The sequence below is a fragment of the Arachis hypogaea genome, chromosome 15, assembly GCF_003086295.3.
Source record: "Arachis hypogaea cultivar Tifrunner chromosome 15, arahy.Tifrunner.gnm2.J5K5, whole genome shotgun sequence".
In the NCBI taxonomy this organism is placed as follows: domain Eukaryota; kingdom Viridiplantae; phylum Streptophyta; class Magnoliopsida; order Fabales; family Fabaceae; genus Arachis; species Arachis hypogaea.
The window spans coordinates 37,515,422-37,523,832 of NC_092050.1; the positions used below are offsets into that span (position 1 = coordinate 37,515,422).

Genomic DNA, 8,411 nt, shown 5'->3' on the forward strand with positions numbered 1-8,411 from the left:
AGAAAAGAAAGGAGAGGGATAGAAGGAGAGCTAGGTGCAATTGTTGATGGAGGAGGGTGGAGGCCGAACCCATATATAAAGGGAGGGGGGTGGGTTCGAAAATTTTGAAAAGATATGATAAAAAGATTGATTTGGAAAAGATAAGATAGAAGATATGATAAGAGAGGATATAGTTTAAAATTGAAAAGATATGAAAAATTTTTGAAAAAGATAAATCCAGATTTTGAAAAAGATAATGTGGAGATTTGAAAAAGATATTAGTTGAAAAAATTAGATTTGTTTTGAAAATTTGAAAAAGAGTTGGATTGAATTTGCAAAAGAGGGTTTGTGCTTATGGATTAAGATACATTTGATATTTTTAAGGTAGGGTTTTTAGAAATTAGGGATTTTAGAAATCAGGGTTCTTAATATGTTTATGCAAGAAATCATGAATTGAAGCATGAAAATTAAGATTAAAATGAAAAATATGAAGAAAAAATGAATTTACCTCCTCCCCACCATCCTGGCGTTTGAACGCCCAAACGCTGCATGTTTTGGGCGTTCAACGCCCAAATGCTGCCTCTCCTGGGCGTTCAACGCCCAGCTGCTGCTTCTTTCTGGCGTTGAACGCCAGGAAGTCCTTTGTTACTGGGTGTTTTTCTGAACGCCCAGAATGCTGTACATCTGGCGTTAAACGCCCAGAAAGGGCTTCTTTCTGGCGTTTAACGCCCAGATGGCAATCCTCACTGGCGTTCAATGCCCAGTGGATGCTTCTGTTGGGCGTTGAACGCCCAAAACAGATTTTTACTGGCGTTTTCTTGCCAGTGAGCTCTTTTTCTCTGTTTTGTGTGCAGAATCCTTCTGTAACCCTGTGAACTTATGCAATTGATTCTTTACCTTGTTATCAATGAACTTTATATAAACAAATAAAAATAAAAATAGGGCAAAATGCTTAGAGGATTGATGCCCCATGGCTGGGTTGCCTCCTAGCAAGCGCTTCTTTATTGTCTTTAGCTGGACCTTGCTGAGCTTTTAGTCTAGCTTCAGCCTTGAACACTCTTGCTCAACGTTGCCTTCAAGATAGTGCTTGATTCTCTGTCCATTGACAATGAACCTCTTATCAGAATCAATATCTTAAAGCTCCACATAACCATATGGTGATACACTTGTAATCACGTATGGTCCCCTCCACCGGGATTTCAATTTCCCGGGGAATAGCCTGAATCTAGAGTTGAACAGCAGAACCTTCTGTCCTGGCTCAAAGATTCTAGATGACAGCTTTCTGTCATGCCACTTTTTTTATTTCTCTTTATAAAGCTTGGCATTTTCGAAAGCTGTGAATCTGAATTCCTCTAGCTCATTTAGCTGGAGCAATCTTTTTTCTCCTGCTAATTTGGCATCAAAGTTTAGGAATCTGGTTGCCCAGTAAGCTTTATGTTCCAGTTCCACGGGCAGGTGACATGCCTTACCATACACAAGTTGGTATGGAGAGGTCCCTATAGGGGTCTTGAATGCTGTTCTGTAAGCCCACAGAACATCATCCAAGCTCCGTGCCCAATCCTTTCTACAGGTACTTACTGTCCGTTCTAGGATTCTTTTTAATTCTCTGTTAGAGACTTCAGCTTGCCCATTAGTTTATGGATGATATGGAGTAGCCACCTTATGGCGAATTCCATACCGAACCATAGCAGAATAAAGCTGTTTATTGCAGAAATGAGTGCCCCCATTACTGATTAGTACTCTAGGGACCCCAAATCTGCTGAAAATATATTTCTGGAGGAACTTCAGCACTGTTTTAGTATCATTGGTGGGTGTGGCGATGGCCTCAACCCATTTTGATACATAGTCAACTGCCACCAGAATGTAAGTGTTTGAGAATGATGGTGGGAAAGGTCCCATGAAGTCAATTCCCCATACGTCAAACAACTCAATCTCCAAGATTCCTTGTTGAGACATGGCGTAACCATGAGGCAGATTACCAGCTCTTTGGCAACTGTCACAGTTACGTACAAACTCTCGGGAATCTTTATAGAGTGTGGGCCAATAGAAGCCACATTGGAGGACCTTGGTGGCTGTTCGCTCACCTCCGAAATGGCCTCCATATTGTGATCCATGGCAATGCCATAGGATCCTCTGTGCTTCTTTTCTAGGCACACATCTCCGGATTATTTCGTCTGCACACCTCTTAAAGAGATAGAGTTCATCCCACAGGTAGTACTTTGCATCAGTAATTAATTTTTTCTTTTGTTGCCTGTTGTACTCTTTGGGTATGAACTTTGCAGCTTTATAGTTTGCAATATCGGCAAACCATGGTGTTTCCTGAATGGCAAATAAATGCTCATTCGGAAAAGTCTCAGAGATCTCCAGAGAAGGGAGGGACGTCCCTTCTACTGGCTCTATCCAGGACAGATGATCAGCCACTTGGTTCTCTGTCCCTTTTTTGTCTCTTATTTCTATATCAAACTCCTGCAGAAGCAACACCCATCTGATGAGCCTGGGTTTTGAATCCTGCTTTGTGAGTAGATATTTAAGAGCAGCATGGTCAGTATACACAATCACTTTTGATCCTACTAAGTATGATCTGAACTTGTCAATGGTATAAACCACTGCAAGTAATTCTTTTTCTGTGGTTGTGTAATTTTTCTGGGCATCATTCAAAACGCGACTAGCATAATAAATGACGTGCAGAAGCTTGTCATGCCTCTGTCCCAATACTGCACCAATGGCGTGATCACTGGCATCACACATTAACTCAAATGGTAATGTCCAATCTGGTGCAGAAATAACTGGTGCTGTGACCAGCTTAGCTTTCAGCGTTTTAAACGCCTGTAGACACTCTATGTCAAACACAAATGGCGTGTCAGCAGCTAGCAGATTGCTTAGAGGTTTTGCGATTTTTGAAAAATCCTTTATAAACCTCCTGTAGAATCCTGCATGCCCCAGAAAGCTTCTGATTGCCTTAACATTGGCAGGTGGTGGTAATTTTTCAATCACCTCTATCTTTGCTTGATCCACCTCTATTCCCTTGTTTGAAATTTTATGCCCAAGGACAATCCCTTCAGTCACCATGAAGTGACATTTTTCCCAGTTTAAAACTAGGTTGGTCTCTTGGCATCTTTTCAGAACAAGTTTCAGGTGATCAAGACAGGAGCTGAATGAGTCTCCATATACTGAGAAGTCGTCCATGAAGACTTCCAGAAATTTTTCCACCATATCAGAGAAAATAGAGAGCATGCATCTCTGGAAGGTTGCAGGCACATTACACAGCCCAAATGGCATCCTTCTATAAGCAAACACTCCAGATGGACATGTGAATGCTGTTTTCTCTTTATCCTGGGGATCTACTGCAATCTGGTTATAGCCTGAGTAGCCATCCAAAAAGCAGTAATAATCATGACCTGCCAATCTTTCTAGCATCTGGTCTATGAATGGTAAAGGAAAATGATCCTTTCTGGTGGCAGTATTGAACCTTCTGTAGTCAATACACATGCGCCACCCTGTAACTGTTCTTGTAGGAACCAGTTCATTCTTTTCATTATGAACCACTGTCATGCCTCCCTTTTTGGGGACAACTTGGACAGGGCTCACCCAGGGGCTGTCAGAAATAGGATAAATAATCCCAGCCTCCACTAATTTGGTGACCTCTTTCTGCACCACTTCCTTCATGGCTGGATTTAGCCGCCTCTGTGGTTGAACCACCGGTTTAGCATTATCCTCCAATAAGATTTTGTGCATGCATCTAGCTGGGCTTATGCCCTTAAGGTCACCTATGGACCACCCAAGAGCTGTCTTGTGTGTCCTTAGCACTTGAATAAGTGCTTCCTCTTCCTGTGGATTTAAAGCAGAGCTTATGATCACTGGAAATGTGTCACCTTCTCCCAGAAATACATATTTCAGGGATGGTGGTAATGGCTTGAGCTCGGGTTTAGGAGGTTTTTCCTCTTCCAGAGGAAATTTCAGAGGCTCTTTCATCTCCTCTGAATCCTCCAAATTGGGCTGAACATCTTTAAAGATGTCTTCCAACTCTGATTCGAGACTCTCAGCCATGTTGATAAGATCAACTTTCATGCAGTCTTTTGATGTATCTGGATGCTGCATGGCTTTGACAGCATTCAACTTAAACTCATCATCATTGACTCTCAGGGTTATTTCCCCTTGTTGGACATCAATGAGGGTTCGTCCAGTGGCTAGGAAGGGTCTTCCTAGAATGAGAGTAGCACTCTTGTGCTCCTCCATTTCCAGCACTACAAAGTCAGTGGGAAAGGCGAATGGCCCAACTCTGACAATCATGTCTTCAATCATGCCTGATGGGTATTTAATAGAGCCATCAGCAAGTTGGAGACATATCCGGGTTGGTTTAACTTCTTCAGTTAAGCCAAGCTTTCTGATAGTGGATGCCGGTATTAGGTTGATGCTTGCCCCAAGATCACATAAAGCTGTCTTAGTGCAATTACCTTCTAATGTGCATGGTGTCAGAAAACTCCCAGGGTCTTTAAGCTTTTCAGGAAAGCTTTTCAGAATGACTGCACTGTATTCTTCAGTGAGGAGAACTCTTTCAGTTTCTCTCCAATCCTTCTTATGACTCAAGATCTCTTTCATGAACTTGGCATAAGAAGGTATTTGCTCAAGTGCCTCTGCAAATGGAATCTTTATTTCAAGAGTCCTGAGATAATCTGTAAAGCGAGCAAATTGCTTATCCTGCTCCTCTTTCTGGAGTTTTTGAGGATAAGGTATCTTGGCTTTATATTCCTCGACCTTAGTTGCTGTAGGTTTATTACCTACAGAAGTGGTTGAAGAAGCCTTTTTAGAGGGGTTGTCATCAGCACTTGTGTGTGTCTGATCCCTCACTGGCAATTGAGTGCCAGAGTTAGAAGCTGGAGTGACGTGAGACGTCAACTCCTTGTCTATTCCTGGCGTCTGAACGCCAGAACTGTGCCCATTTTGGGCGTTCAGCGCCAGATCTTGCCCATTTTGGGCGTTCAACGCCAGATCCTTGCTTGTTTCTGGCGTTGAACGCCAGTCCTTGCTTGTTACAGGCGTTGAATGCCAGTCTTGGGCATGGTCTGGGCGTTCAGCGCCAGCCTTCCACCAGATTTCTGGCGTTTTAATGCCAGAATTACTTTTCCCTGGGCTCTTACTGTCCTCAGGTGAATTTTGGGTGGTTTGCTCATTCCTTAGCTCTTTGCTGCCTTGAGGTGGGGTATTTAATGTTTTCCCACTTCTTAATTGAACTGCTTGGCATTCTTCTGTTATTTGTCTTGACAGCTGCTGCTTTGTTTGCTTCAATTGTTCTTCCATATTTATATTAGCCATCCTTGTCTCTTGTAGTTTATCCTTGAATTCGGCTAACTGCTTTGTTAGAAAATCTAATTGCTGATTGAATTCAGCAGCTTGTTCTACAGGGCTGAGTTCAGCAGTTACTGTTTTAACCTCTTCTTTCATGGAAGGGTCACTGCTTAGGTACAGATGCTGATTCCTGGCAACTGTATCAATGAGCTCTTGAGCCTCTTCAATTGTCTTTCTCATGTGGATAGATCCACCAGCTGAGTAATCTAGAGACATCTGAGCTCCTTCTGCAAGCCCATAATAGAAGATGTCTAACTGAACCCACTCTGAAAACATTTCAGAGGGGCATTTTTATAGCATCTCTCTGTATCTCTCCCAGGCATCATAAAGAAATTCATTATCTCCTTGTTTAAAGCCTTGGATGTCCAGCCTTAGCTGTGTAATCCGTTTTGGAGGAAAGTATTGATTCAGGAATTTTTCTGTCAGCTATTTCCATGTCCTTATGCTGGCCTTAGGTTGGTTATTTAACCACCTCTTAGCTTGGTCTTTTACAGCAAATGGAAACAGTAATAATCTGTAGACATCCTGATCTACTTCCTTATCATGTACTGTGTCAGCAATCTGTAGAAACTGTGCCAGAAACTCTGTAGGTTCTTCCTGTGGAAGACCGGAATACTGGCAACTTTGCTGCACCATGATAATGAGCTGAGGATTCAACTCAAAGCTACTGACTCCAATGGAGGGTATGCAGATGCTACTCCCATATGAAGCAGTAGAGGGGTTAGAATATGACCCCAGAGTCCTCCTGGACTGTTCATTTCTGCTTAGGTCCATGATGGAGAAAGGGAGATGATGTGAAATAGAGAAAATAATTTTTATTTATTTATTTATTTATTTATTTATTTATTTATTTATTTATTTCAAAAATAAGATAAAGATAAATAAAAATGGGTGAAGATTTTCGAAAAATTGAGGAGAGAGAAAGTGGTTAGGTGTGTGCTGGGGTTGAGACTTAAACAATTCATGTGCATAAGGCTGTTTTGGGTGTTCAACGCCAGGTTTGGATCCATTTCTGGCGTTGAACTCCAACTTTTAATCCTTTTCTGGCGCTCGACGCCAGAATTGGGCAGAGAACTGGCGTTGAACACCAATTTACGTCATCTATCCTTGAGCAAAGTATGGACTATTATATATTGATGGAAAGCCTTGGATGTCTTCTTTCCAACGCAATTAAAAGCGCGCCATTTCAAGTTTGAGTGCATGGAGGTCAGAATCCAACAGCATCAGCAGTCCTTTTTCAGCCTGAATCAGATTTTTGCTCAGCTTCCTCAATTTCAGCCAGAAAAATACCTGAAATTACGGAAAAATACACAACTCATAGTAAAGTCCAGAAATATGAATTTTTCCTAAAAACTAATGGAAATAAACTAAAAACTAGCTAGAATATACTAAAAACTATATGAAATTAACCCCAAAAAGCGTATAAAATATCCGCTCATCAGGTGTCCCATTATTCACAGGATTCCTTTCAGAAGTATACATGAACTGGTTATTTGCAACCATGTCAATGAGTTCCTGAGCTTCTGCAGGTGTTTTCTTTAGGTGAATGGATCCACATGCAGAATGGTCCAATGACATTTTAGATAATTCAGACAGACCATCATAGAATATATCCAGGATGGTCCATTCTGAAAGCATGTCAGAAGGACACTTTTTGGTCAGTTCCTTGTATCTCTCCCAAGCTTCATAGAGGGATTCACCTTCTTTTTGTTTGAAGGTTTGAACATCCACTCTAAGCTTACTAAGCTTTTGAGGAGGAAAGAACTTGGCTAAGAAAGCCGTGACCAGCTTATCCCAAGAGTTTAGGCTGTCTTTAGGTTGAGAGTCCAACCATATTCTAGCTCTGTCTCTTACAGCAAACGGGAAAAGCATGAGCCTGTAGACCTCGGGATCAACCCCATTGGTCTTAACAGTATCACAGGTTTGCAAGAATTCAGTTAAGAACTGAAAAGGATCTTCTGATGGAAGTCCATGAAACTTGCAGTTCTGTTGCATCAGAGAAACTAATTGAGGTTTCAGCTCAAAATTGTTTGCTCCAATGGCAGGGATTGAGATGCTTCTTCCATGTAAATTGGAATTAGGTGCAGTAAAGTTACCAAGCATCTTCCTTACATTGTTGTTATTTTCGGCCATGTCTCCTTCTTTTTCGAAAATTTCTGTCAGATTTTCTCCAAAGAGTTGTACTTTAGCTTCCCTTAGCTTCCTCTTCAGAGTTCTTTCAGGTTCCGGATCAGCTTCAACAAGAATGTTCTTATCCTTGTTCCTGCTCATATGACAAAGAAGGGAATAACAAAGAAAATATGGAATCCTCTATGTCACAGTATAGAGATTCTTTTATGTGAGTAGAAGAAGAAAAGAAATTCGAACACAGAAAGAGGAAGAGGGTTCGAATTTTTAAGAAGAAAATAAATAATTAGAAGGAGATGAGAGAGGGAATTTTCGAAAATAATTGAAAAGAAAAGAAAAAATATTTTTGTTTTTAATTTAAAATTAAAATTAAAATTCGAAAATAAGAAAAGAAATAAAATTAAAATTAAAAATAATTAGTTAATTGAAAAGGAATTTTGAAAGAGAGGAAGGTGATTTTCGAAAATTAGAGAGAGAGAGAGTTAGTTAGGTAGTTTTGAAAAAGATAAGAATCAAGCAAAGAGTTAAGTGGTTAATTGAAAAAGATTTGAAAATCAAATTTTGAAAAGATAAGAAGTTAGAAAAGATTTTGAAATTGATTTTGAAAAAGATATGATTGAAACTTAATTTGAAAAATATTTGAAAAAGAAATTTAAAAAGATTTGATTTTTGAAATCAAAGTTGATTACTTGACTAACAAGAAACTAAAAAGATATGATTCTAGAGTTTAAAGATTGAACCTTTCTTACTAGGCAAGTAACAAACTTAAAAATTTTGAATCAATCACATTAATTGTTAACATTAATTTGGAAAATATGAAACAAAAATAAGAAAAAGATTTTTTGAAAATCATTTTGAAATTTTCAAAAATCATAAAAGAAAAATGAGAAAGATTTGATTTTTGAAAAAGATTTGAAAAAGATAGAATTTTTAAATTGAAAATTTGATTTGACTCATAA

At 39.7% G+C, this 8,411-nt stretch overlaps 1 non-coding gene across 1 annotated transcript; it reads left to right on the plus strand.

Annotated features, from left to right (window-relative positions):
• The first annotated feature begins 6,957 nt into the window (after window positions 1-6,957).
• On the plus strand, window positions 6,958-7,065 carry LOC112753637 (small nucleolar RNA R71). The gene has a single exon (XR_003178012.1). It is a non-coding gene; the product is annotated as a small nucleolar RNA R71 (small nucleolar RNA).
• Window positions 7,066-8,411: the final 1,346 nt, after the last annotated feature.